General features: G+C 46.5%; 1 long non-coding RNA gene across 1 annotated transcript; it reads left to right on the plus strand.

Moving 5' to 3' along the window:
- Positions 1 to 1,072: 1,072 nt before the first annotated feature.
- On the plus strand, positions 1,073 to 10,388 carry LOC122689351. The gene is made up of 5 exons (XR_006339798.1): positions 1,073 to 1,542; positions 2,174 to 2,763; positions 7,324 to 7,550; positions 8,318 to 8,367; positions 8,633 to 10,388. It is a non-coding gene; the product is annotated as an uncharacterized LOC122689351 (long non-coding RNA).
- The last annotated feature ends 16,389 nt before the right edge of the window (positions 10,389 to 26,777 follow it).

Raw genomic sequence — 26,777 nt, forward strand, 5'->3', positions numbered from 1 at the left:
CTTAAGTTAGAAGCTGTGGCTTCTCCTCTTTCTCTTTGCTTCCTTCTTCTTCTTTTTTTTTTTTTAACTGCACAGAATTCCCAAAGTCCTTATTGCCCTGCAGGAGTCAGATTGATGTCATCCCACCCATATGCTTTTTATTAATGATGGAAATTTTCCTTCCCCGCACCAAAGGAGTTTTTATGAGAGACCTAAGGCTGTCGGTGAAACTGTTATTAAAAAAATAATAGTAATATTGACCCGTCTCTTTGAATTATCTGGAGATATGAAAAGATACAGGGAAAATTCATAAGATGAGCTCTTACACTCTTTGTATAAGACGTTCCCTCCTCTTCAATAAACCGTCCTCTCTCAAGGAACGAGAGCCAAGCCTACAGCACCTCATCAGGGCATCTTGAATTCATATGGAGAGGCTGCGGATGCGTCCATTATTTTTGAAATATGCTCAATGGACAGATTCTGGAAGCTCCAGATGTGAGAAGTTTAAAAAGAAAGAGAGTGTTTCCCTTGGAATCCTGTCAGAATCTTTTAGGATTTGTTCATCTTTCTCACTTTGGTTTGCGTGTGTGTTGTGTCCAACTCTCTGCAACCCCCGTGGACTGTAGCCCGCCAGGCTCCCCGGTCCGGGGGACTCTTCCAGGCAGAAATACTGGAGTGGGTGGCCATTTCCTCCTCCAGCTTCTTCCGTAGCAGTGTTTTATTTGCTACTTTGAGAGAAGCTGGTTATCTTGAAGGTGTTGCTGTCTTTCAGAGGCTGTTAAAGATTTTCTTTTTTTGCTTGGAGAGTTCACAGTCCTTTGCCTTTTATATCTGGTTATTGTTGGCTGTGCTGTTCATTTGCTGTCCGTGGGCCTTCCTCTAGTTGCGGTGACTGGGGACGACCGACTCTCTAGTTGGGGTGCATGGGTTTCTCGTCGAGGGGGTTTCTCGTCGTGTGGAACGAGAGCTCTGGGGTGTGTGGGCTTCAGTAGTTGTGGCACGCATGCTTACTTACAGTTGGTAAAGAACCTGCCTGCCAATGCAGGAGGCGCAAGAGAGGTGGGTTCGAGCCGTGGATCAGGAAGATGCCCTGGAGGAGGACATGGCAACGCGCTCCAGTATCCTTGCCCGGGGAATCCCCATGGACAGAGGAGCCTGGCGGGGCTACAGTCCCCGGGGTCGCAAAGAGTCGGGCACGACTGAGTGACTAAACAGCCACAACGGATCCTGCCTTGTCCCCCCGGGGCCTCTCAGACACGTCTGTAGACGCTGAAGGGCAAACTCCCGAAGGTCGTTTTCATTCTGACCCTGTTTTGTTTGCGTTCCAGCAGAGAAACAGACGGTCACGACCCAGCCACGCGCCCGTCTTTGCTAAACAGTGATGGGACTGGTACTCATTAAAAAAGCGTAACCCTTCAAAATTGTGACAGCTTGTTTCTCTCATGGCCTGAGTCCGTGTCCGAAAACACATCAGGTCCCAGTCTCTAGAATCTGGGAACGTGATGTTTTTTGGGAGAAGTCTTTGCAGAGCTCAGCCCTGCCTGAAAATCCCAGCTATTCAAGGTTAGAATTTTATTTTGTTATTTTGGCTTTTATGTATTTACGATTTAGTTTTTTATGGAGGCATAGTTGGTTTGCAATCTTATATTACTTTAAGGCGCACGACATAGTGATTCGTAATTGTTACAGATGGCTCAGAGGTTGAAGCGTCTGCCTGCAATGCGGGAGACCTGGGTTCGACCCCTGGGTTGGAAAGATCCCCTGGAGAAGGAAATATCAACCCACTCCTGGCCTGGAGAATACCATGGACGGAGGAGCCTGGTGGGCTACGGTCCACAGGTTTGCAAAGAGTCAGACATGACTGAGCAACTTCACTTTCACTTTCACACTCCATTTAAGGTTATTATAAAATATTGCCTCTATTCCCCTTTAGCGCATCCTTTAGCGTATTATTGCAAGTACAATGTATCCTTCTAACTTATCTATTTTGTACATAGTAGCTTGTCCCTTGTATTCCCCATCAGCTATCTTGCCTTTACCCCTTCCCTCTCCCCACTGGCAATATCTGTGGGTCTCTTTCTGTGTTGGCATATTTGTTCATTTGTTTTATTTCCTTCTTAGATTCCGCATTTAAGTGACAACGTAGAGTATTTGTCGTTCTCTGTCTGCCTTCACGTAGTGTGATATTCCCTAGGTTGACCCACGTTGCCGCGGATGGCGTGACTCTGTTCTTTTTCACGGCTGCGTAATATTCCACCGCACATATGCACCACATCTTCCTAATCCCTTCATCTGCTGATGGACACTCAGGTGCTAACTTCCGTGTTTTCACTGTTGTACACCGTGCTGCCGTGAACATCGAGGCGCGTGTTATCTTTTCGAATCAGCGTGCCCTTTTTTTCCGGATGCACACCAGGTTTGAAAAGCGAGCGTGAAGGTGACCATGAGGAGGGACAGCCTTTGCAAACGTGCTCTCAGAATGGAACCATGATGTCTCCTGAACCCTTCTGGTCCTTGATTGCTGAACTCTGACCCTCCGGGAAGTCCTTGTCCATCCAGACACCCGCCCTGCCCGGGCTGTTGCCTGGGAACCGGGAGGCTCTGGAAATGCCGAGGGATCGAGGCAGGTCACCGGCAGAGAACTGGAAACAGACACTCAACCTTCAGATCCAGGTCGGCGCTCCTCCGCGTCGGCGGAGAGCACACAGCCTTCCACGTCGGTCTGGTGTGTCTGCCGAGCGGAACTGGAACACCCTCTGCCAGAAGACGTCGACGACGGGCGAGGTCAGCCTTGAGAGTGATTTTCCAAACGCGTTGGAGCTCCAGATCATCCTTTCCGTGTGGAAAGCCTGGAGCTCCGTTACTAACAGCCTGGAGACGTTTTTCTTCCAGGAGCAAACGAGAAGCACGTGGTCGTCTCCTGCGGGCAGGCGAGACGCAGTAGGAGGTGGTGTGAAGCCCCCTCGCTCACGGGGACTAGGGGTTGCTTTCAGAGGTGTCATTCCTATTTATGGTGGTGGTGGGGGCAAGGGGGTGTCATCAGTTCTGCTGAAGTGGGTGTGCCAGCAAACTGAGAATTTTTAACGCATCAGGTTTCTAAGTTTGATCTACAAGACGTCCCCGGTGGCTCGGGGGTAAAGCATCCACCTGTCCATGCAGGAGACGTGGGTTCCCTCCCCCTGGGTCGGGAAGATTCCCCTGGAGGAGGGCATGGCAACCCACTCCAGTATGCGTGCCTGGAGAATCCCCTGGACAGAGGAGCCTGGCGGGGCTGCAGTCCCTGGGGTCGCAGATGGTTGGACATGACTGAGCGGCTTTCACTTATAGGAGTTGTAGGAAACCGATGGTTCTTTTCCCCCAGCCCCTCCCTCTTGTATCTGGAATGACTACCAACGGCTGCCTGCACCTAGGAGGTGATGTTCTCGTCGTTGAGACTCTGGGAGGAGAGCCCATCTTGCCTTATTAGCAGGAGATGACACCTGCTTACACCAAGAGGGGGTGTGACCTCTGGTGTGTGTTGATGATTCTCCCTTTGTCTCTATCTGTCGGTCTCTCTTCTCTATCTGTCTCTTTGTCTATCTACCTCCCTACCTAGTGTATCGATCTGTCTATCATCTGTCTTATCTATCATCTATCTTTTTTTTTTTCTATCATCTATCTTATCGGTCTCTCTTCTCTATCTGTCTGTATGTCTCTCTACCTCCCTACCTATTGTATCTATCTGTCTATCATCTGTCTTATCTATCATCTATCTTATCTACCGAACTACCCACCTACCACATCTATCTGTCATCTTGCCTAGCATCTATCTATCTATCCATCTATCTCTCTATTTGTCTGTCTACCTATCTATGAATACCTACCTACCTGTGTATTGGGCTTCCCGTGTGGCTCAGCTAGTAAAGAATCTCCCTGGATTTCTTTACTGATGGGGGAGACCTGGGTTCAGTCTCTAGGTTGGGAAGATCTCCTGGAGAAGGGAAAGGCTACCCACTCCAGTATTCTGGCCTGGAGAACTCCATGGACGGTATAGTCCACCGGGGTCGCAAAGAGTCAGACACGACTGAGTGACTTTCATTTCACTTCACCTGTGTATCATACCTGTTATTCACCTTAATTGTCATTTATCTTATCTATCTGTCTGTGGGTCTGTTTGTCTGTCTACCTACCTATCATATCTATCATCTTAGCTACCATATGTCTTATCTATCTATCTGTCTGTCTATCTAATCTAATCTGTGTGTCTGTCTGTCTACCTTTGTGTCTGGGTATGCTTAGCTGCGTCCAACTCTTTGTGACCCCATGGACTGTGGCCCGCCAGGCTCCTCTGTCCATGGGATTCTCCAGGCCAGAATACTGGAGTGGGTTGCCATTTCCTCCTCCCGGGGATCTTCGAAACTCAGGGATCGAACCCAGGTCTCCCACATTGCAGGCAGATTCTTTACCGTCTAAGCCACAAGGGAAGCCCAAGAATACTGGAGTGGGTAGCCTATCCCTTCTCCAGGGGATCTTCCCGAGCCAGGCATTGAACTGGGGTCTCCTGCATTGCAGGCTGATTCTTTACCAACTGAGCTTCCAGGGAAGCCCATCTACCTACCTATCATATCTACCTATCATCTGTCTTATTACCTGTCTGTCTGTCTACCTCTCACATGGATCTATCTGCTATCTACCTATCTGCCTACCTACCTATCATCTAATACCTACATATCTCGTCTCTGGGACCCGAGACGCCCACGAACCCTAGAGACGATGCTTGCGCTTCATGTTTTGTCTCCTTCCTGACGCCACAGCCGCTTCCACAATCCCGCCTGCATCCTCTCAGCTCCCTGCTTGGAGATGTCTCCCCATCAATCACCTCCTTAATGCCGCTCCTAAATCACCCACGATGCCGTCCCTCTGGGCTCCAGGGCTGCCCTCCGGGTTTAAGTTCTTGCGAAATGGGAATTTACGGTAATCCATGTAGCAATTAGGATTATCTCCATTTGTGGGAGTTTGGCAGGGAGCGGGCACGGTGGCCTGGATGCTCTGAGGGAGGAAGAGGGACGGACCGAGGCTTCCAAAAGGAGATGACTCACACCCGTGAAAGCTGTGCAGAGTATGGCTGTGTGATGCTACTGACAGGGGAAAAGTCCCTGGGTCGGGAAGATCCCCTGGAGGAGGGCATGACAACCCACTCCAGGATTCCTGCCTGGAGAATCCCACGGACAGAGGAACCAGGCAAGCTACAGTCTAGTCCAGTTCAGTCACTCATTCGTGTCTGACTATTTGAGACCCCATGAACCTCAGCACGCCAGGCCTCCCTGTCCTTCACCAACTCCTAGAGTCTACCCAAACTCATGTCCATCGAGTCGGTGATGCCATCCAACCATCTCATCCTCTGTCGTCCCCTTCTCCTCCCACCCTCAATCTCTCCCAGCATCAGGGTCTTTTCCAGTGAGTCAACTCTTTGCATCAGATGGCTGAAGTATTGGAGTTTCAGCTTCAACATCAATCCCTCCAATGAACACCACAGTTCAAAAGCATCAGTTCTTCAGCGCTCAGCTTTCTTTATGGTCCAAATCTCACATCCATACACGACCACTGGAAAAACCATAGCCTTGACTAGACGGACCTTTGTCGACAAAGTGATGTCTCTGCTTTTTAATATGCTGTCTAGGTGGGTCATAACTTTCCTTCCAGGGAGCAAGCGTCTTTTAATTTCATGGAGTTGCAAAGAGTCGGACACAACTGAGCAACTAACATGACTAATACAGGGAAAAGGGGATTTCTTTAGGGACATGCCTGTTGATGGCAACAGATGGGGTCTGTCAGGGGTGGCGTAAGCGTTGCAGACGAGGTGTCCCCAAAGGTGGAAAAGCATCAGGGGATGACGTCTGTAGAGTCCTCCATACGAGACTTCCGCAGGAAAAGGTGTCATCCCAGTGCCACAAACAAGGAGCAACTACTTGTTTCTTAAGGTTTCTGCTGAAATTCCCAGGAAGGAAAACTACAACAAACCCAGACAGCGTATTCAAATGCTAGGACGTCACTTTGCAGACAAAGGTCTGTATAGTCAAGCTAGAGTTTTTCTAGTAGTCATGTACAAATGTGAGAGTTGGACCATGAAGAAAGCTGAGCACTGAAGAATAGATGCTTTTTTTTAATTAATTAATTTTTTACAATGTTAATTAATTAATTAATTTTAATTGGAGGCTACTTACTTTACAATATTGTAGTGGTTTTGCCAGACATTGACATCAGTCCGCCGTCTGTGGTGTTGGAGAAGACCCTTGAGAGTCCCTTGGACTGCAAGGAGATCCAACCAGTCCATCCTAAAGGAAATCAGTCCTGAATATCCATTGGAAGGACTCATCTGAAACTCCGATTCTTTGGCCACCTGATGGAAAGACCCGAGTGATTAGAAAAGACCCTGATGCTTGGGAAAGATTGAGGGCCGGAGGAGAAGGGGACGACAGAGGATGAGATGGTTGGATGGCATCACTGACTCGATGGACCTGAGTTTGAGCAAGCTCCGGGAGACTGTGATGGACAGGGAGGCCTGGCGTGCTGCAGTCCATGGGGTTGCAAAGAGTCAGACACAACTTGCAACACCAACCTATCATCTATCTAGCTGTCTTTTTATGTATCTATCCATCCATCCATCATATTTATCCATCCATCCATCCATCATATCTACCTATACATCTATCCATCATATCTTGTCTATCCATCATCTCTATCTATCCATCCATCCATCCATCCATCTATCCATCATATCTATCCATCCATCCGTCATATCCATCCATCCGTCTACAGAGAGAGATGGAATCTCTTCTGAGTAGTTGGCTCCCATGATTTCGGAGGCCCAGACCTCCCACCGTCTGCCACTTGCAGGCAGGTGACCCCTTCCCACTTGCCTGCCTGGACAAGAGAGGACTGAAAGTTACTGGCTCCGTGTCCCAGGCTGCTTGGACAAAGCCCAGCACAGCACAGCACCCAGAACCCATGTGGTTCTGCGGCAGGCGTACCTCCTGTGAGCTCCACGAAGGGACTCCAACTGTTTCAGCAACGGTTGGCCCTCTGCAGCATGTGAGGGGGCCGTGTTTAGACAGCCTCTTTTTCCCGCATCCGAGCCAAGTCCGCTGCACACGTGTGTGAGTTTTCTGGCAGCCTCGTCTTGTGCAAACATCCTTAATACCTGTGGTCTGTGAACTGGGAGGTCAGGATCAGTGACTTTTTATGGAGACGTCGAAACCTCAGACGCCGAGTGGGATGATCAGTCTATGACTTCAGGTCTCAGATTGTCAGGAGATCAGAGCATCCGGAACTGAAATCCCTTTTTTTTTTTTTTTTTTTTTTAAGGTTCTATTTTTTTCCTCTCGCTGAGATGGTTTTGCATTCATTACAAGTCAAGCTGTTTCACAGATGCCCGTTGGACAGAGAAAGGAAGCTGCCTCTTCTCACCAGCCAGGGGTCTCCGAGGATAATCGAAGCCCCCAGGGGCGTTGGAGAAGACTCTTGAGAGTCCCTTGGACTGCAAGGAGATCCAACCAGTCCATCCTAAAGGAGATCAGCCCTGAATATTCACTGTAAGAACTGATGCTGACGCTCTGATTCTTTGGCCACCTGATGCGAAGAACTGACTCATTGGAAAAGTCCCTGATGCTGGGAAACATTGAGGGCGGGAGGAGAAGGGGACGACAGAAGATGAGATGGTTGGATGGTATCACCGACTGGATGGACGTGAGTTTGAGCAAGCTCTGGGAGATGGTGATGGACAGGGAGGCCTGGCGTACTGCAGTCTGTGGGGTCACAAAGAGGTGGGCATGGCTGAGCGAGTGAACAAAAACATCCTCAGCAACAAAGGTACATGGATACCCACAGAAAATTCTGTACACCAGTCGAGTGTCCTTCAGAGTCAGGGTACAAATCCATTTATCCTGGACATGGTGCTCCCTAGAAGTTCTAAAAACCCCAGATATGAAAGAGCTAAATGCTGTAAAATTGCCCCAAATTGGTATATATGTTTATGTACGCCTGCTCCTACACCAGCTGCATAGGATAGCTTTAGAAGTCTACGATATATTTATATGCACACAGACCCTAGTGACTCAGATAGGAAAGAATCCACCTGCAATACAGGAGACCCAGGTGTGATCCCTGGGTTGGGAAGATCCCCTGGAGGAGGGCATGGCAACACACTCCAGTATTCTTGCCTGGAGAATCCCCATGGACAGAGGAGCCTGGTGGGCTACAGTCCACGGGGTTGCAAAGAGTCGGACAGGACTTAGAGACTAAACAACACCAACAATGTGCATATTTTCATGTTTCCTTACATTTATTTTACATTTTCTAGGTGAGCAAAGGAGAAGCAGAATCAGGCTTCCCAAAAGAGGACTCACGTAGGTGAGTAACCCATGGAAAAGTGAACCAGTCATGTTTGAAAATGAGACACTTTCTTTGGGATGCAGCTTGCTATCTTTGGAGGTGCAGGAAAAGAAGGCGTGAGTCGCTCAGTCATGTTTGACTCTCTGCGACCCCATGGACTCTAGCCCACCAGGCTCCTCAATCCATGGGATTCTCCAGGGCAGAATACTGGAGTGGGTTGTCATTTCGTCCTCCAGGGAATCTTGCCAACCCAGAGACTGAACCCGGGTCTCCTGCCTTGCAGGCAGATTCTTTACCCGCTGAACCACCAGCAAAGCCCAAGAGATGGAACCACTTAAGACGTCAGGGGCTGTCTTGGTGAGAGTGATGCCAACTGCTTTGACAAAGACGCCCCAGAATTTTGTCAACTTACCGCAGTAAGTCGCAGCCGACTTCTCGTTTCAATGACTCATCCGCTCCAGGTGTTCCTGCTTGGGTCGATTGCTTCCAAGTGGTGAGTGACAGGCCCAGCATCCTTGCCAAACTGGTCCTGTGCCATCTTCAACACCTGCCTCCCAAGGTCCCCCCTGTTTTCATTTGTTGCTTCCTTGCTGTTGGTGTTTGTGTGTCTGTTGCTTGAACGCCATCCAGCTGAAACAGCTGAAACACATGCACGCTTACCACCCACGGGAGGTTTCCACGGAGTGCATCCTTCCCCTGGCCGGAACGTCACCACACAAGACACGTCGAACCCTTAAGAGCAGGTGGGATGTGTCCTCAAGCTGAGATGCTCATCTTGGTGTGGTGTCACTGAGCATGCTATCAGTGAGCAGCGACTGTGAAAATGAACGTGTTAGCTGGTCGTTCGTGTCCGACTCTTTGCGACCCCGTGGACTGTAAGCCCTTCAGGCTCCTCTGTCCAAGGGGGATTCTCCAGGCAAGAAGGCTGGAGTTCGTGGCTGTTCCCTTCTCCAGGGGGTCTTCCCGGCCCAGGGATCGAACCCAGGTCATCTGTGTTGCAGGCTCATTCTTTACCCTCTGAGTCAGCAGGCAAGCCCTCTGCCCTTGGGTCCAAACCCTCTGCTGGTGCTTGTGCAAACGGTGATAGCTCTCGTCCCTTGCCGCCAGGACTGTGCGTTGGTACAATCGCTTTGGAAGTCCGCTGGGCGACATCTTGCAAAGCTGAAGATGACCCAGAAGTTGCCCTCATGGGTAGCAACTCTGGAGAATCCCTTGCCTGTCTGTCCACGTGTTAGCCTGTTCTCGGAGTCACGTCTCTGATATTGAAACCTGCAATCCACCCGTGTGTTTGTGGGCGGCAGGGTGGGATATGCCGAGTGTGAAATGATTGCAGAATGGCATGTGGTACAGACGTGAAGCGAGTTGGCTCAAGATACAAGCCACGCCCTCGTGGATTCTATTTTATGTTTCTTTTATAATTTTTATTTGTTTTTGGTTGCGCTGGCTCTTTGCTGCCGTTTGGGGGCTCTCTGCGGTCGTGGCGAGCGGGAGCGACTCTTGGTTGTGGTGAGTGGGTGCACGGGTTTCTCACTGTGGTGCGTGCGTTTCTTATTCCCGTGGTTTCTCTGGTTGTGTGGCAGCGGCTCTGGGTGCCTGGGCTGATAGCTGGACGCACAGGCTAGGTCGCGGCGTGGCATGTGACGTTTTCCCCAACCAGGGATCCAACCCACATCCCCTGCGGGAGGAGCACAAGAGGTTCCTCCATGGAGTCTTGGATCACATCCTCCTCTGCCCCAGTGCCCAGATCCATAGGCGTGTGTCCCTGCCCTGTTGGAGCAGGCCGTCAACTGGTCGGACCAGGCCCACCCGCCCTGGGGAGGGCAGTCTGCTTGACTCTGTCTCCCGGCTCCAGTGTTAATCTCATCCCACAGGCCCTACTGTAGGCCACGGGGAGCTACGTTCGATATCCTGTAATAACCCGTTAGTGGGAAAGAATCTGAAAGAGCATAGATGTGTAACTGAACCACTTTGCTGTACGCTGGAAGCTAACACAACATTGTAAATCAACTATGAAACTCCAGTGAAAATGAAAATGTTCATCACTCAGTCGTGTCTGACTCTTTATGGCCCCGCCAGGCTCCTCTGCCCATGGGATCCTCCAGGCAAGAACACTGGAGTGGGTTGCCATGCCCTCCTCCAGGGATCCGTCTTCCTGATCCAGGGATAGAACCCAGCCGTCCTGCATTGCAGGCAGATTCTGTACCGTCTGAGCCACGGGGGATGGCAACATTATAAATAAACTGCACTTCAGTGTGAAAAATTTAAAAAATGTGAATCTCATTCAGAAACACTCTCTACCAGACACAGGCAGAATCATGTTTTACCAAATATCTGGGCACTTTGTGGGCCAGTCAAGACACAGAAAATTAACCTTCATAATGTGTGTGTGTGTGAGTGCGTGCATGCATGCATCTTACAATGTGTTAACAAACAAAAGGTATGATTTTCGCTGCGAAATATGTGCGTTCTAATAATATTCTACAGTCTTCCTGAAACATCACTGGCAACATCCAAATATGGATTAAGTGAAGGATCTGAAAAAAAAAGTGAAAGGATGCAGCCAAGTTGGCCAGACAATGCAGAATGCAGACAGCCTTGATGCCACACCAAAATTCCTAAAGGGCCCCAGGAGGTTTCCCTGTGTTCTTCTGCCTTCACGGCTGAGGAAGCAACACCTTTTCCATCTCCCCGTTACGGTCACGTAGTTTGGAGGAACTGGTCGCCCCCTCGGGGCTGCGAGGTTCATAAAAATCTGTGTTCCTGTCTCAGGGATGCACGCTGGCCGAATCCGCTGGCCGGGCACCGTGGTGATCGTGTGTGTGCGTTAATTTTACGACGGGAGGTCTTCCTGGGAAGGAGCTCGGACCCGACAAGCCATCCCCCTACCGGGAGAGTTCGGGAAAGGTCAGAAGGAGATGCCACGTGTCTCAGCATTTCCCAGAATCCTTCTCTCGGGCATCCTTCTTGGCCGAGCGATGCATGTACCCCGGGTCAGAATGACGGGGCGGAGAAAACCCAGAAAGTAATCTCATCTCCGTAAAACCTGGGGCTGTGAGCCAGGAGGCAGAGACGTTTCTCCGGGGCTTCTGACGCTCGCGGGTCTCCATCCGGGCGCCCCTTCCCAATCACGTCTCTGCTTGGGCAGCTGCTGTGTCTTCTCGGACAATTCTTTTCTGAGCGTCAGGCGAGATCCCACTCTCGGACTCGGGAAGGGGGTCCCCCCACTCCTGTGACATGCCCAGTTCACGAAAAGAATGCAGGGCCTTATTTCATTCCTTTGTTATGGCTGAGTCATATTCCAAGGTATAAATGCTCAGGTAAAGAACGCAGTCTTATTTCATTCCTTTGTTAGGGCTGAGTCATATTCCAAGGCATAGATGGCCAGGCAAAGAACGCAGGGCCTTATTTCATTCCTTTGTTACGGCTGAATAATATTCCACCGTATAAATGTTCAGGTAAAGAATGTGGAGGCTTATTTCATTCCTTTGTTACGGCTGAGTAATATTAACTTATATTTAAGTTAATTAATTTATATTAAGTTAATATTTAAGTTTATATTTATTATAAACTTTATATATAATATATAAATATAATGTATATTATAAATTATATAAATTATTTATATTTATATAAATTAACTTATATTTAAGTTAATTAATTAATATTAACTAATATTAATAATTAACCATATAAACATACTGCACCTTTTTTTTTTTTTAATCCATTCATATATCGATGGACACAGGTTGCTTCTCAGCCGTCAAAGACAGTGAAACAATGTCATTTGCAGCAATCTGGCTGGACCTAGAGATGATCGTTGCTAAGTGAAGTGGGTCAGACTCAGAAAGACAAATAGCATGTGATATCACTTATATGTGGAATTTTTTTCTTTTTTTTTAAATTCCAGGAAAATATTTAGTGTCAATTGTTAATATTAGTTCTAGTCACTAACTATATTAAATTTGGTTGAAAATAAAATACAATCTTTATACCACTAAATGCAATGATATTTTAGGTAGCAAATGAAGCTACTATTTACAGAGACTTTGCCCAGAAAACCTCCATTGCCCATTAGGTGAGACTTACTGATGGAGACCTCTGTCTCTTTGTCTCTCTCTCTGTCTCCATCGTTTAAAAAAGCCAATTTAAAACACTTTCCAATTAAATCTTTGAAGTGCTGTCACTTTGATGGACACTTTTAGTTCCAAAAAACAAATCGGTGGTGCTGGTTTAGCCTCTGTGTCCGACTCTTGCGACCCCATGGACTGCAGACCACCAGGCTCCTCCGTCCATGGGATTTTCCAGGCAAGAATACTGGAGTGGGTTGCCATTTCCTTCTCCCATATGTGGAATTTTTAAAAAATAATATAAAAGAACTTATAAAACAGAAGCAGACACATAGAAAACAAGCGTATGGTTACCAGATGACAAAAGGAGGGGGAGAATTAGGAGTTTTGAATTAGCAGAGACACACGACTATATATATATTAATGAAATAAACAGACCTACTGCATAGCACGGGGAACCATAATCAATACCGTGTAATCCCCTATGATGGAAAATAATACGGAAGCAAATATGCATATATATATATATATATATATATATATATATATATATATATATATGTATAACCGAATCCCTTTTCTGTGCACCCAAAGCTAATACAACGTGGTACATCAACTATCCTTCGATGAAGCAATAAAATAAGAAAAAAAAATTCAAACTCGGCCGAATTTTAAAATGACACAGGTGACCACCTCGGGCAAAAGAGGATTCCTCGCTTCTTTTCCAGAAATGAAACCGCCGGCTTCCCAATCCAGTGCCACGAGCTACACGTGTGTGTGTGAAGGGTGTGGTCTCATTTGGTTTTGTCAAGCACCTGTTTTAACCTCCCCATGCATCTCAGACTTAACTCCCCTAGACCCCAGAGTTCTTTTAACTTCGAAAGATGGACAGTTTGTAATTGCATGTCAAGTCCAGATAGAAAAGGCCAGATAACACGTTTTTGCAGAGTCTGCTAGAAATAGTCATCGCAGTCTATTCAGCTGAGAGACTCACAGCACCTAGAATCTTTAAGCAGTACAGTTCATTAGCTCTAATTAGATGCTTATCAGTGAGCATCTAATGAATGAATCTTTAAGCGTGCTCAGTTGCTTGGGTCGTGTCCAACTCTTCGAGAGCCTGTGGACTGTATGGCCCTCCAGGCTCCTCTGTCCATGGGATTCTCCAGGCAAGAATACTGAGTGGGTTGCCATGCCTTCCTCCGGGGATCTTCCCGACCCAGGGATCGAACCCACGTCTGCCTGTGTCTCTAGCATTGTTGGGGGGAGCGTTTACCCCCCAGAGCCACCTGGGGCCCCAGACACTGTACCGGTTCAGTTCAGTCACTCAGTCGTGTCCAACTCTTTGCATGGACTGCCGCATGCCAGGCCTTCCTGTCCTTCACCAACTCCCAGAGCTTGCTCAAACTCATGTCCATCGAGTCGGTGATGCCATCCAACCATCTCATCCTCTGTCGCCCCCTTCTCCTCCCACCTTCAGTCGTTCCCTGCATCAGGGGCTTTTCCAAGGAGTCAGCCCCTCACATCAGGTGGCCAAAGTACTGGAGCTTCAGCTTCAGCATCAGTCCTTCCCATGAATATTCAGGACTGATTTCTTTTAGGATCGAGTGCACCCACAAATATTGCAAGAGCTTCTAATGTATGCCTCAGCACCCCCAGTGTCTATGTGACTTACATTTCAAACCACAGCAGACTTTATGCCCTGCGGAGTCACCTAGGATCTTATCAGAGAGAAATCCACATGGCAAGCAGCAGGGACTCCATCTGTGTTTGGACACTCTGAGGATGCATATGTCTCACTGATAAGCATCTAATTAGAGCTAATGAACGGTTATCCTTGTAAGAATCCTATAACAAGATAGGTCAATCCGTGACTCATCACAGATGTCTCTTCTCTGATATTAGGCAACCAGCATTTTATGTCTCTTTGTGTCATTTAGAGGTCTCAAAACTTGGCAGGCAAGTTTCAAGACTGGAGTTAAATCTTAAACAAAACTTGATGCACCCCATTTGCGATTTTTCTTGAACATGAGGCTTCCACCATAATGAGGTGGATTCGCTCAGCCTACAAAATCTTGGTAACCAATCTAGTTCTGGTTTCCTAAAGGTAATCAACCCTGATTATTCATCGGAAGGGCTGATGCTAAAGGTCCAATACTTTGGTCACCTGATGCAAAGAAGTGAGTCATTGGAAAAGACCCTGATGCAGGGAAAGATTGAAGGCGGGAGGAGAAGGGGACGACAGAGGATGAGATGGTTGGATGGCATCAGCGACTCGATGGACAAGAGTTTGACTCAACTCCGGGAGTTGGTGATGGACAGGGAGGCCTGGCGTGCTGCGGTCCATGGGGTCACAAAGAGTCGGACATGACTGATCCCGAACTATAACAACAACCAGTGATAAGGATGCACCCCGGTGTTTCGTAAGATAATAACTGCTGAACCCATTCCTGTTGACCAGCATTCATGTGTTTATCTTCATGGGCAAGATCTCTCGTAACAGATAGACCGTTTCTTGAGTTGGATGACGCTGTACCTTTTCTACACTCACTTTTTCCATGAGAAATCTCAAGTGTATTTTGGTGCTGCCAAAGTACATTGCGGCCGACGGTGGAGAGCAGGGCTGGTCGACGGGGGTCATGAGCAGTTTAACAAAGCGTTTGTGTGTAACGTTCCGAACGACTGCTGGGCCATTCCTGTGCTTTCTGCTTCATCCTGCGTTCTCTCTCGTCTGTTGCCGCTCAGTCGTGTCCGACTCTTTGTGACCCCCTGGACTGTAGCCGACCAGGCTCCTCCGTCCATGGGATTTTCCAGGCAAGAGTACTGGAGTGGGTTGCCATTTCCTTCTCTAGGGGATCTTCCCGACCCAGGGGTCGAACCCGGTTCTTCCGCGTTGCAGGCAGACGCTTTACCCTCTAAGCCACCAGGGAAGCCTGCAGTCTCTGTTAAATGGAGACAGATATTGCCAGGTGACGTGGAGAGAGCCCAGGGACCTTTCTGGTTCTCATTTCCTCCATAGTTGTTTTCATATGGATGTCCATCACCTCTTATTGAACTGTTTGTGTCTGTTTTAAAAAACTTCTCATGTTGTGTTGGGGTGTAGCCGAGAGGAGAAGAGAGTGACAGAGGATGAGATGGTTGGGTGGCGTCACTGACTCGATGGACATGAGCTTGAGCAAGCTCCGGGAGGTGGTGAAGGGCAGGGAGGGCTGGTGTGCTGCAGTCCACGGGGTCGCAGAGAGTCGGAGATAACTGAGCGACTGGAAAACAACATAGCTGATTAACAACGTAGTGATGGTTTGCGGTGGACAGCGAAGGGACTCAGGCATACGTGGACACGCATCCATGCTCCCCCAGACTCCCCTCCCATCCAGGCTGCCACGTGACATTGAGCAGAGTTCCCTGTGCTGTCCAGCAGGTCCTTGCTGGTTCTCCATATGAAACACAGCAGTGTGTCCATGTCCATCCCAGACTCCCTGACTATCCCTTCCTCCATCCTTCCCCCTGGTGACCATCAGGTTATTACAGAGTATTGAGCAGGGTTCCCTGTGCTGTCCAGCAGGTCCTTGCTGGTTCTCCATGGTAAATACAGCAGGGTGTCCATGTCCATCCCAGACTCCCTGACTATCCCTTCCTCCATCCTTCCCCCTGGTGACCATCAGGTTATTACAGAGTATTGAGCAGAGTTCCCTGTGCTGTCCAGCGGGTCCTTGCTTGTTCTCCATGTTAAATCCAGCAGTGTGTCCATGTCCATCCCAGACTCCCTGACTATCCCGTCCCCCATCATTCCCCCTGGTGACCATGAGGTTATTACAGGGTATTGAGCAGAGTTCCCTGAGCTGTCCAGCAGGTCCTTGCTGGTTCTCCGTGGTAAATCCAGCAGTAAATCCCCATGTCCATCCCAGACTCCCTGACTAGCCCTTCTCCCCACCCTTCCCCACTTGTAACCATAAGCTCATCCTCTAGTTCAGTGAGTCTCTTTCTGTTTTGTGAGTAAGCTCATTTGCACCATTTCTTTTTTGATTCTCATATAAGGAATTTCTTTAAAAATAGATAATCAGCGAGGACCTACCGTGGCACAGCACGGGGAACTCTGCTCAATGTCGTGTGGGCGCCTGAATGGGGTGGGGCGCGGGTTTGGGGGAGAATGAATAGATGCATGTATATGACTGAGTCCCTTTGCTGTCCATCTGAAACCACCATAGCGTTGTTAATTGGCTACGTGCGTTGGTTGCTTCACTCAATTCAGTTGCTCAGTTGTGTCCGACTCTTTGCGACCCCGTGGACTGCAGCGCGCCAGGCCTCCCTGTCCATCAATAACTCCCGGAGCTTGCTCAAACCTTTGCCCATCGAGTCGGTGATGCCATCCAACCATCTCATCCTCTGTCGTCCCCTTCTCCTCCCGGCTTCAATCTTTCCGATCATCAGGGTCTTTTCAAATGAGTCAGCTCTCCGCATGACGTGGCCAAAGAAATGAAGCTTCAGCTTCAGCATCCATCCTTCCAATGAATATTGAGGACTGATTTCCTTTAGGATGGACTGGTTGGATCTCCTTGCAGTCCAAGGGACTCTCAAGAGTCTTCTCCAACACCACAGTTCCAAAGCATCAATTCTTCCGCACTCTGCTTTCTTTATGATCCAACTCTCACATCCATACATGATCACTGGAAAAGCCACAGTTTTGACTAGACGGACCTGTGTTGGCAAAGTAAAGTTGTGTCTGACTCTGTGATGCCACGGACAGTAGCCCACCAGGCTCCTCTGTCCATGGGATTCTCCAGGCAGAAATACCGGAGTGGGTTACCATTCCCTCCTCCAGGGGATCTTCTCCACCCGGGGATCGAACCAGGGTCTCCTGCATTGCAGGCAGATTCTTTACTGTCTGAGCCAGCAGGGAAGCCCCCAGTACAATACAAAAAGTTAGCAACACCAACAAAAAATGGTGCACTTCTGGATTTTACAAAAAAGACAGAGGAGATGGCTTAGAAAGGTGTGTAACTATGGAAACAGAGATGGCAGTGATGACGTCTACAAGGCAAGGAACGCCACAGATTGCCTGCGGCCACCATCAGCTCATGGATGCGGTGTGGTGAGAGGGATGCGGAGGGAAGTGAGAGGGTGGCTGGGTGCTGGACCACATTCTTCCCAAGAAGTTCTGGAGGAAACCAAGCCTTCCAACCCCTTGATCTTGGACTTCTGTGTTCCACAACTGCAAGGGAATAACCTTTCATTCTCTCGCAAACCCCTCTTACAGTCTTTTTGTCATGACAGCTGCAGGAAAGGAACACCCCCGGCGTTGCTGACAACTTGGGTTATGCAGAGAGTGTAAGCTGAGACTCTGATGCTGGGAAAGATTGAAGGCATGAGGAGAAGGGGATGGCAGTGGATGGGATGGTTGGATGGCATCGCCGGCGCGATGGACCTGAGTTTGAGCACACTCCGGGAGTTGGTGCCGGACAGGGAAGCCTGGTGTGCTGCAGCCCACGGGGTCTCAAAGAGTCGGACACGACTTGGCAACGGAACAGCAGTAGCAACATAAGCTTAGACAATTCACAGCCTTTCAGACACACTTCATCTTGCTGCCGCCCAAGAGAAGCGATGTCACAAGAAGTATGAGTGGCGCCCGTGAGTCACAGACAGTCCAGAGCTTTTGTCGGTGGAACAAGGCTGGAGTTGCTTTTTCTGAATGAGCCCCTTCCTCTTCCTCGGAGCCTCGTACGTCAACATCCATGCTGATGATAAAGCTCCCAAAGAACTACCCGTGTCCCTCTAGCAGCTGTTGTATGAACTGTGTGATCACACAAACTCTAAAGCATGTAAACAAGAGAGTTGACCTCCTCAAGCGCACTGCCAGACCTCAGAGACAAATCATCGCTCTTTGGAGCCCACACGCCATCGTCAGCAAATTCAGCTTTCTCTTCCACGTCTTCCGCTGCCAAGTTATTTCTGGGGGGTAACACTAAAAGATGCGTTCCTCTGGTGATCCTTCACGGGAGGACAGTTGAAGAATGCTTTCCCGACCAGGAGCAGAAGAGACCGTTTGATGTTTTCAGTTTAGATGGAGGGGAGGGCTGTTGGAACGGGGCATTCTTTGTGAGGTGGCCAGGATGGATCTCAGAGTTTACATTAATCGACCTTCTACAGGAAGAGATCACGTTGGTGGTTGTTTTTTCTTTAATTTTTATTTTTTATTGAAGTAGAGCTGATTTATAATGTTTCCAGTGTATGGCAAAGTGATTAAGTTACATATATATATGTCAAAGAATATATATGTAACTGAATACATATATTCAGTTTATATTCATTGGAAGGATTGACGTTGAAGCTGAAACTCCAATACTTTGGCCACCTGATGAGAAGAATTGATTGGTTAGAAAACACCCTGATGCTGGGAAAGATTGAAGGCGGGAGGAGAAGGGGACGACAGAGGATGAGATGGTTGGATGGCATCACCGACTCGACGGACATGAGTTTGAGTAAGCTCCGGGAGTTGGTGATGGACGGGGAGGCCTGGCGTGCTGCGGTCCATGGGGTCACAGAGAGTCAGACACGACAGAGACTGAACTGAATTGAACTGAATGTATATATAAGGATTTATGTGTAGCAGAATACATATATATATAAAAGAATATATGTAGCTGAATGTAAAAGAGTATATCATGTAACTGAATATATGTAAAAGAACACTTATGTAGCTGAATATATATATAAAAGGATATATATGTAACTGAAGCACTTAGGTCTGCACTTGAAACATTGTAAATCAGCTCTACTATTGTTTATAAAATAAACAAGAAGGGCCTAACAGATATTGAACTGTATCCAGTATCTTGTAATTACCTATAATGAAAAAGAACCTGAAAAGTGTACATCTATTCAGTTATGTACATAACATATATACACTATATGTATATTCTTATATATGTAAAAGAATATATATATATAATTATATCCTTAATATATGTAACTGAATATATATATATATAGACACGTATATGTAATATGTAATAACCAATAGTGGAAAAGAATCTGAAAAAGTATATATATAAGAACATATATGTAACTGAATATATATGTGTGTACACATATGTATATGTAATAATCTATAATGGAAAAGAATCTGAAAAGTATGCATATGTGTGTATATATGTAACTGAATATATATACACACATATGTAATAATCTATCTTGGGAAAATGTGAAATGTGTATATATATGTATAACAGTATATATAAGAATATATATGTAACTGAATATATATACACATATATGTAATATGTAATAATCTATATTGGGCAAATGTGAAAAGTGTATATATATGTGTAACAGTATATATAAGAATATATATGTAACTGAATATATAAATATACATGCACACACATATATGGAATATGTAATAACCTATAATGGAAAAAAATCTGGAAAAGTGTGTATATATACGTGTGTGTGTATAAGAATAGGTACATAAGAATATATATGTAGCTGTATATATGTGTGTGTGCATGTGTAAGAATAGATATATAAGAATATATATATATATGTATATATATACACATACTATATATGTAATATGTAATAACTTTAAATGGGAAAAATCTGTAAAGTATATGTGTAAGAATATATATTAACTGAATATATATACACACAAACATATATATACTTGCTCAGATTCTTTTCCTTTATACATCATTACATATATATGTGTGTGTGTATCCTTTCCAATATTACAGGATACTGGATGTAGTTCAGTATATATAGGGTCCTTATTTTCTGTTTTACTATGCTACTGTGTATCTGCGAATCATAATCTCTAAATTTATCCCTCCCTCCCCTTCCGCTTTGGCAAACATACGTGTGTCTTCTATCTGTGTGAGCCTGTTTCTGTTTTGTAAGTTCATTTATATAACCTTTCAGATTCTGCGTGTACGTGATATCTTATGACCCTTGTCTTTAACTTGCCTCTCGTAATATGATGGTCTCTGGACCCATCCACGTCGCTGCAGATGGCGTGATTTCGTTCTTTTTCATGGCTGAGTACTATTCCGCTGTGTGTGTGTACCACATCTTCCTTATCCGTTCATCTGTCAGCGGACACTTGGGTCAATTCCACGTCTTGGCGGTCGTAAATAGTGCTTCTGTGGACATCCGGATGCACGGTTAGTTTTCTAGAGAACCTCCATTCTCTTCTCCATAGTGGCAGTACCAACTTAACACTCCCGTTAATGATGTACAAGGGTAAGGAAATCACATTTTTTAAAGAGACAAGGAGCCTAGGACTTGCTCAACATGCCTCGTCAAGTATAAACTCAGAAACCTCCATCTGCCTTCATTTTCACTTTGGCAGACGTAGAGGGGGGAAGTGGCAAGACTATGGAAATAACAGTGTCTGTCTTAGCGCAGCAGAAGAAAAATAAATACATAAAGCTTTCAGAGAATGTGGCTGCGGTTTTGCTCTCAGGAAACTTTCTTTTTATTTTTTTAAGCTTTTTTTTTTTTTTTTTTTCTGTTGGCAGATTTTTGTTTTTCAACAGACAGGTCTTCTCCTCAAATGCCATCAATCAGAATCAGTTACCACCGGCAATTCAGCGCTTGGGACTTTCCCTTCCAATGCGGGGGTGGGGTGGGGTGCAGGGTTCATCTCTGGCTGGGGGGAGCTGAGATCTCACATGCCTCTGGGCCAAAAAACCCAAACCGTAAAGCAGAAGCAGCATTCAATAAGGAGTTTTGTTTTTTTTTAAAGGGAAAAAAAATCTTAAGGATCGGTAAACGTCGTCCAACGTACCAGAGTTGGGCGTGGAGTGCAGATATAACATAGCACTCTTGCCTGGAGGTGAAAGGATCACGGCTTGAAGCTTTCCCCAAATTCCGTGTTTCCATCCTCAAGCTCTGTTTTCAAATAGTGAGCATGTTCTTCTTCGTTGCTATTAAAACATTGTAGCGGTTCTAAATACTGTGTTAGACGGGCGTGCGGAGTCAGCATAGTACCCAGATCATGTATGTCTGCTATGTATCAGGGCCCGTGTTGTGCTGGAAATATAATAAAGATCCTACTTTTAGGGACTAAAATGTCCTGTCCATATTCAAAAAATTAGGTTCACATTCCTCGGTCCCTCTGATAATTTAGTTGACTTTGAATTCTGGAGATATCTCTCAGGTTGGTCGAGGGTGTGAATTTATGATTTCAGGAGCATATGACCTATGGAAAAGTAAGGAATGACTATACCATTTAGATAAACGCTGGGCTTTTTTTTTTCTTGTCTTTGCCACTTTTCATATTTAATAATTTCATATTTAATAATTTCCGTTGTAAAAAAAAGTACAGATGAATGATTGCTTCAGAAAATTTTGAAATTATGGTTTGAAAAGCCCACATTTACTCTGACCGCCAAGATAAGTCGATCTGGATCTCATTTTCAGTAATACTATTTTTGCGTTTGCTGGCAGACTCTTTGGTCCATGAGAATACATGGCAAATGCAAACAGCAAACAGTGAATTCCTTTACTTATCATTTCTCCATAAAATAACCTTTTTTTTTTTTTTTTCTCTTGCTGCTCCAGACAGGTATTTATATAGCAAACGCTGTACCATATGAAGCTAAATATTTGGGTTGGTGTCTTAGTAAATTTGCTACTAGAAATACAGACAGCATTTTAAGTTCCACATTGCATTTTTGGAAACAAGCTTTTCAGGGTTTTTACAATGTTCAGATCATGTTTCTTAGGTTTCTTTGTGAACTGGCTTCGGGATGGCTGCTACCAGTATTAATGAGGTACTGGGAAGCGTTTAAAGCCAGATTCTGTGAGATTTTATACAAGCCATTGTTTCTGGATTTTTTTCCAGCTGCTTTGATATTTTTTTCCCCTACTAAGTAACACTTCTGTGTATCCACTAGACAGCGTTACAGAAGCGAAACACTCACGTGTATTTGCGTGGGAAATCTTTAAGCAGTAAAATTGCTGCTTTATCTGTCTTGTTAAGTCGGAGGATGGGATAGGTTGTGCCTCTTTAGGATAAGTGAATCTTTAGGCTAAGTGGTGATGTCTTCTGTCTGTCTAAAGTGTGAACGTACTGTCAATGAGCAGGAAAAATGGAGGATGGATCATAAGAAATAGGGAATTACGTCTCTGAGTCTCTGTCAAAGTTTGGTTAATCCTGTGTTACCCGCTCCTTCACGGACCGCGGTCTGTGCATTCACTGGTCACTCACTGGAGAGAATTCTTGGGCCCCCACTGTATCACACGCCGGGGTCAACCAATTGATTTTTGTTCCCTGTGTCCACTTTATTTCTGTTTTCCCTGGAGAGGGACCACGAGGGCTGAGAAAGGAACTTATGCTATTCTCGTGAGCAGCTCCGGGCACTTCTAAGGGTAGGCTTGAGAAGGAATACCGAAAGAGAGCTTTGGTATCATCCGCCAATCTTACACAACTCCTGCCGCTTGAAAACCAGAAAAAAAATTTTATTGCTTTATCACTGATTACGTTATATTAGTTTCTGGTGTGTGTGATTTGAAATTTTTATAGATTATAGTCCATATATAGTTACTGTAAAATATTGGCCGTGTTCCCTGTGTTGAACTATCCTTGTAGCTTATTTATTTTATGTGTAGACTGTGTGTGTGGGGGGGGGTTATATGCTGTGGGCTTAGTCATGTCTGACTCTTTGTGACCCCATGGACTGTGGCCTGCAAGGTTCCTCTGTCCCTGGGATTCTCCAGGCAACAATACTAGAGTGGGTTGCCATTTCCTTCTCCAGGGGACCTTCCCAACCCAGGGGTCGAACCTGCATCTCTTGCATCTCCTGATGTGGTAGTCAGACCTTTTACCGGGGAAGCCCTTATACATAGGTCTCCCACATTGCAGGCGGATTCTTTATCCAGCTGAACCACCAGAGAAGCCCAGGAATACTGGCGTGGGTAGGCTAACCCTTCTCCAGGGGATCTTCCCAACCTAGGAATCGAACCGGGGTCTCCTGCATTGCAGGCGGATTCTTTACCAACCGAGCTATCAGGGAAGCCCCCTTACACATGGTAGATTTACCTGTTAATCCCTGACCCTGTCTCTCCTCTTCCCCATTCCCTCACCCCACTGGTCACCCCTAGTTTGTTCCCTGGATCTGTGAGTGTGTTTCTGTCTTACTATATTTATCTGTTTTACTTTTTAGACCCCCACATATAAGTAATATCACAGGATGTCTGTCTGACTTCACGGAGTGTGATCATCTCTGGGTCTATCCGTGTTGCTGCAAATGGCATAATTCTTTTTCATGGCTGAGTAATATTCCACTGTGGTATCTATGTACCACATTTTCTCTTTCAATTCCTCTGTGGATGGACACACGTTGCCTCCACGTCCCGGCTGTTGTAAAAAGTGCTGCTGTGAACTTGGGAACGTATGTGTCTTTTTGAATTTGTGTTTTCACTTTCTGCAGATACATGCCCAGGAGCGGAATTACTGGGTCATACAGTGGCATTATTTTTAGGTTTTTTTCTGAGGAAGATCCATTCTCCTAAAACCCGTATTTATATATGGATCCTTGGTATATGTTCCTGCTGATGAAATATAAAAGGCATATTCTTATTGTAGTTAACCTCAAGGTTGTATCTATTGGGACTTCTTACAGTTTGGTACTCTGCACAAGTTAAATAAGGTGACAATTTATAGCAGAGTTCATCATGAGAAATGCCGGGCTGGATGAAGCACAAGCTGGAATCAAGGTTGCCGGGAGAAATATCAATAACCTCAGGTATGCAGATGACACCACCCTTATGGCAGAAAGTGAGGAAGAACTAAAGAGCCTCTTGATGAAAGTGAAACAGGAGAGTGAAAAACTTGGCTTAAAACTCAACATTCAGAAAACTAAGATCATGGCATCCGGTCCCATCACTTCATGGCAAATAGATGGGGAGACAGTGGAAACAGTGAAATACTTTATTTTCTTGGGCTCCAAAATCACTGGAGATGGTGACTGCAGCCATGAAATTCAAAGACACTTGCTCCTTGGAAGAAAAGCTATGACCAACCTAGACAGCATATTAAAAAGCGGAGAAATTACTTTGCCAACAAAGGTCTGTCTGGTCAAGGCTATGGTTTTACCAGTGGTCATGTATGGATGTGAGAGCTGGACTATAAAGAAAGCTGAGTGCCGAAGAATTGATGCTTTTGAACTGTGGTGTCGGAGAAGACTCTCGATAAGTGGGCAGCTGTCTCATCCTTTTCAGGTAGGACACAGCTTTCTAAGTATAATTTTCCACTTTCCAGTATAATGAAAACAATACTTCAGGGTACGTAAGTTTACCATGCATCCTCGCTGGCAAAATTAACAGAGGTTTACTTTAAAGATCGTGAAGAATACGGAATGTGTTTATTTTTTAAATTTACTTTTACGGTCACTGGAAAGCATTTGAATATCTCTCTTGTGAGATATCAAAATATATCTGGTAATATATGAAAATATATCTCGTGATATATCAAAAAAAAAACCCAATTTTTTTGATGGGGCATATATTGTTATCATTTGTTCTGTGGGAAAAACTGCTTCTGGAGTCTGCCGCAGAGTAGAGTTGAAAGCTGAAAAAACGCTCTGGTGTGTGGGGTGGGGGGGGAGCTTTCCTGGTGGGTCAGTGGTTAAGACTCTGCACGTCCACTCCAGGGGACACGGGTTCAATCCCTGGTCAGGGAACTCAGATCTCACATGCCGGGCGGAGCGGCCAACAAAAAAGAAAAGAAAAGAAACGTTCTGTCTCCCAGTGTCTGTCTCCCCAGGGAAAAAACCAGCCTCTGGGAACCCAGCCAAGAATATTCTGATCGTAAACGGCGATGAGTCGGACACGACCGAAGTGAGTTAGCTCAGGCTTACACGCCTGTGGCTTTCCAGCTTTCCGCTCGCGTAATAAACGAGGTGTGGTGGCCTGGTCTTCCTTTTCTGTATTGAGAACGTAGTCACTGTGGAACAGGTTCTCTTGAGAGGGCGTGGGATTCCAGATGTTCCCGGCTCAGAGCGTGGGGTTCAGCCGTCAGGAAGAAATGGAAATACAGGGAAGAGCTTCCATCAAACGTGGGGAAGGAATGGTCCTCCCAGAACCGGCGTGTGATGAAAAGTCACAGAGCCAGCAGCCAACGAGGGGAAGCCGTGAGAGGCAGACACGGATCTCAGATGACGGGTTCTGTTTCCAAGGCCGAGGAGGACAGCAGCTGCAAGGCTCGACTGCATCCACTGACCTTGTGACTGATGGGGACGGCGTGAATGCGCAGCTCTTGGGCAGAGACGTCACGGGTATTTCTGCCCTCAGAGAGAGAGGGGAACGGATTTTGCTGCTGCTGAGAACTCACAGAAGGAAACATCATTATGGCAGAATAGGAGAGGCAGGGTGGAAGGGATTCATGCGCTGTATTGGTGGGTGGACATGAGGGGACAGGATATAAGAATACAACCCCAAAGAAGAACTCAGAGATGGGACTTGGGGCAAGGTAAGTTTTGTTCAGCTGCTCGGCTGTGTCCAAGTCTTCGTGACCCCGTGGACTGCAGCACGCCAGGCTTCCCTGTCCATCACCAACTCCCGGAGCTTGCTCAGACTAATGTCCATCGAGTCAGTGGTGCCATCCAACCATCTCATCCTCTGTCATCCCCTTCTCCTCCCGCCTTCAGTCTCTGCGAAGATCGTGGTCTTTTCCGATGAGCCAGCTTTTCCCATCAGGTGGCCAAAGTGTTGGCGTTTCAGCTTCAGCATCAGTCCTTCCAGTGAACACCCAGGACTGATCTTTAGGATGGACTGGCTGGATCTCCTTGCAGCTCAAGGGACTCTCAAGAGTCTTCTCCACCAACACAGTTCAAAAGCATCCATTCTTTGGTGCTCAGCCTTCTTTGTGGTCCAACTCTCACATCTGTACATGACCACTGGAGGAAGGTAGCCATAGGTTTGTGCGGAGCTCTGTCGGCAAATGATGTCTCTGCTTTCGAATGGCACTGTCTAGGTTCGCCATAGCCTTTCTTCCAAGGAGCAGGCATCCTTTAATTTTGATGGACGTTTTTGTCATGCGGTCCCACTCTTGGGCATATATCCAGACAAGACTCTTCATTCAAAAAAGACACGTTGACACCCCAGTATTCAGAGCAGCACCATTCACAGTCGGCAGGACGTGGAAGCAACTTAAATATCCATCAGAGGAGGAATGGATAGGGATGATATGGTACGTATATATAGACCATGGGATGTTAGCCAGCCCCCAAAAACAGTGAAATAATGCCATTTGCAGCAATGTGGATGGACGTTGAGGTTGGCTACCATTACTGAGTGAAGTGAGCCAGAGAAAGACAAATATCATATGATATCACTTAAATGTGGACTCTAAAAAGCAATACAAAC

The sequence above is a fragment of the Cervus elaphus genome, chromosome X, assembly GCF_910594005.1.
Source record: "Cervus elaphus chromosome X, mCerEla1.1, whole genome shotgun sequence".
Taxonomy (NCBI): domain Eukaryota; kingdom Metazoa; phylum Chordata; class Mammalia; order Artiodactyla; family Cervidae; genus Cervus; species Cervus elaphus.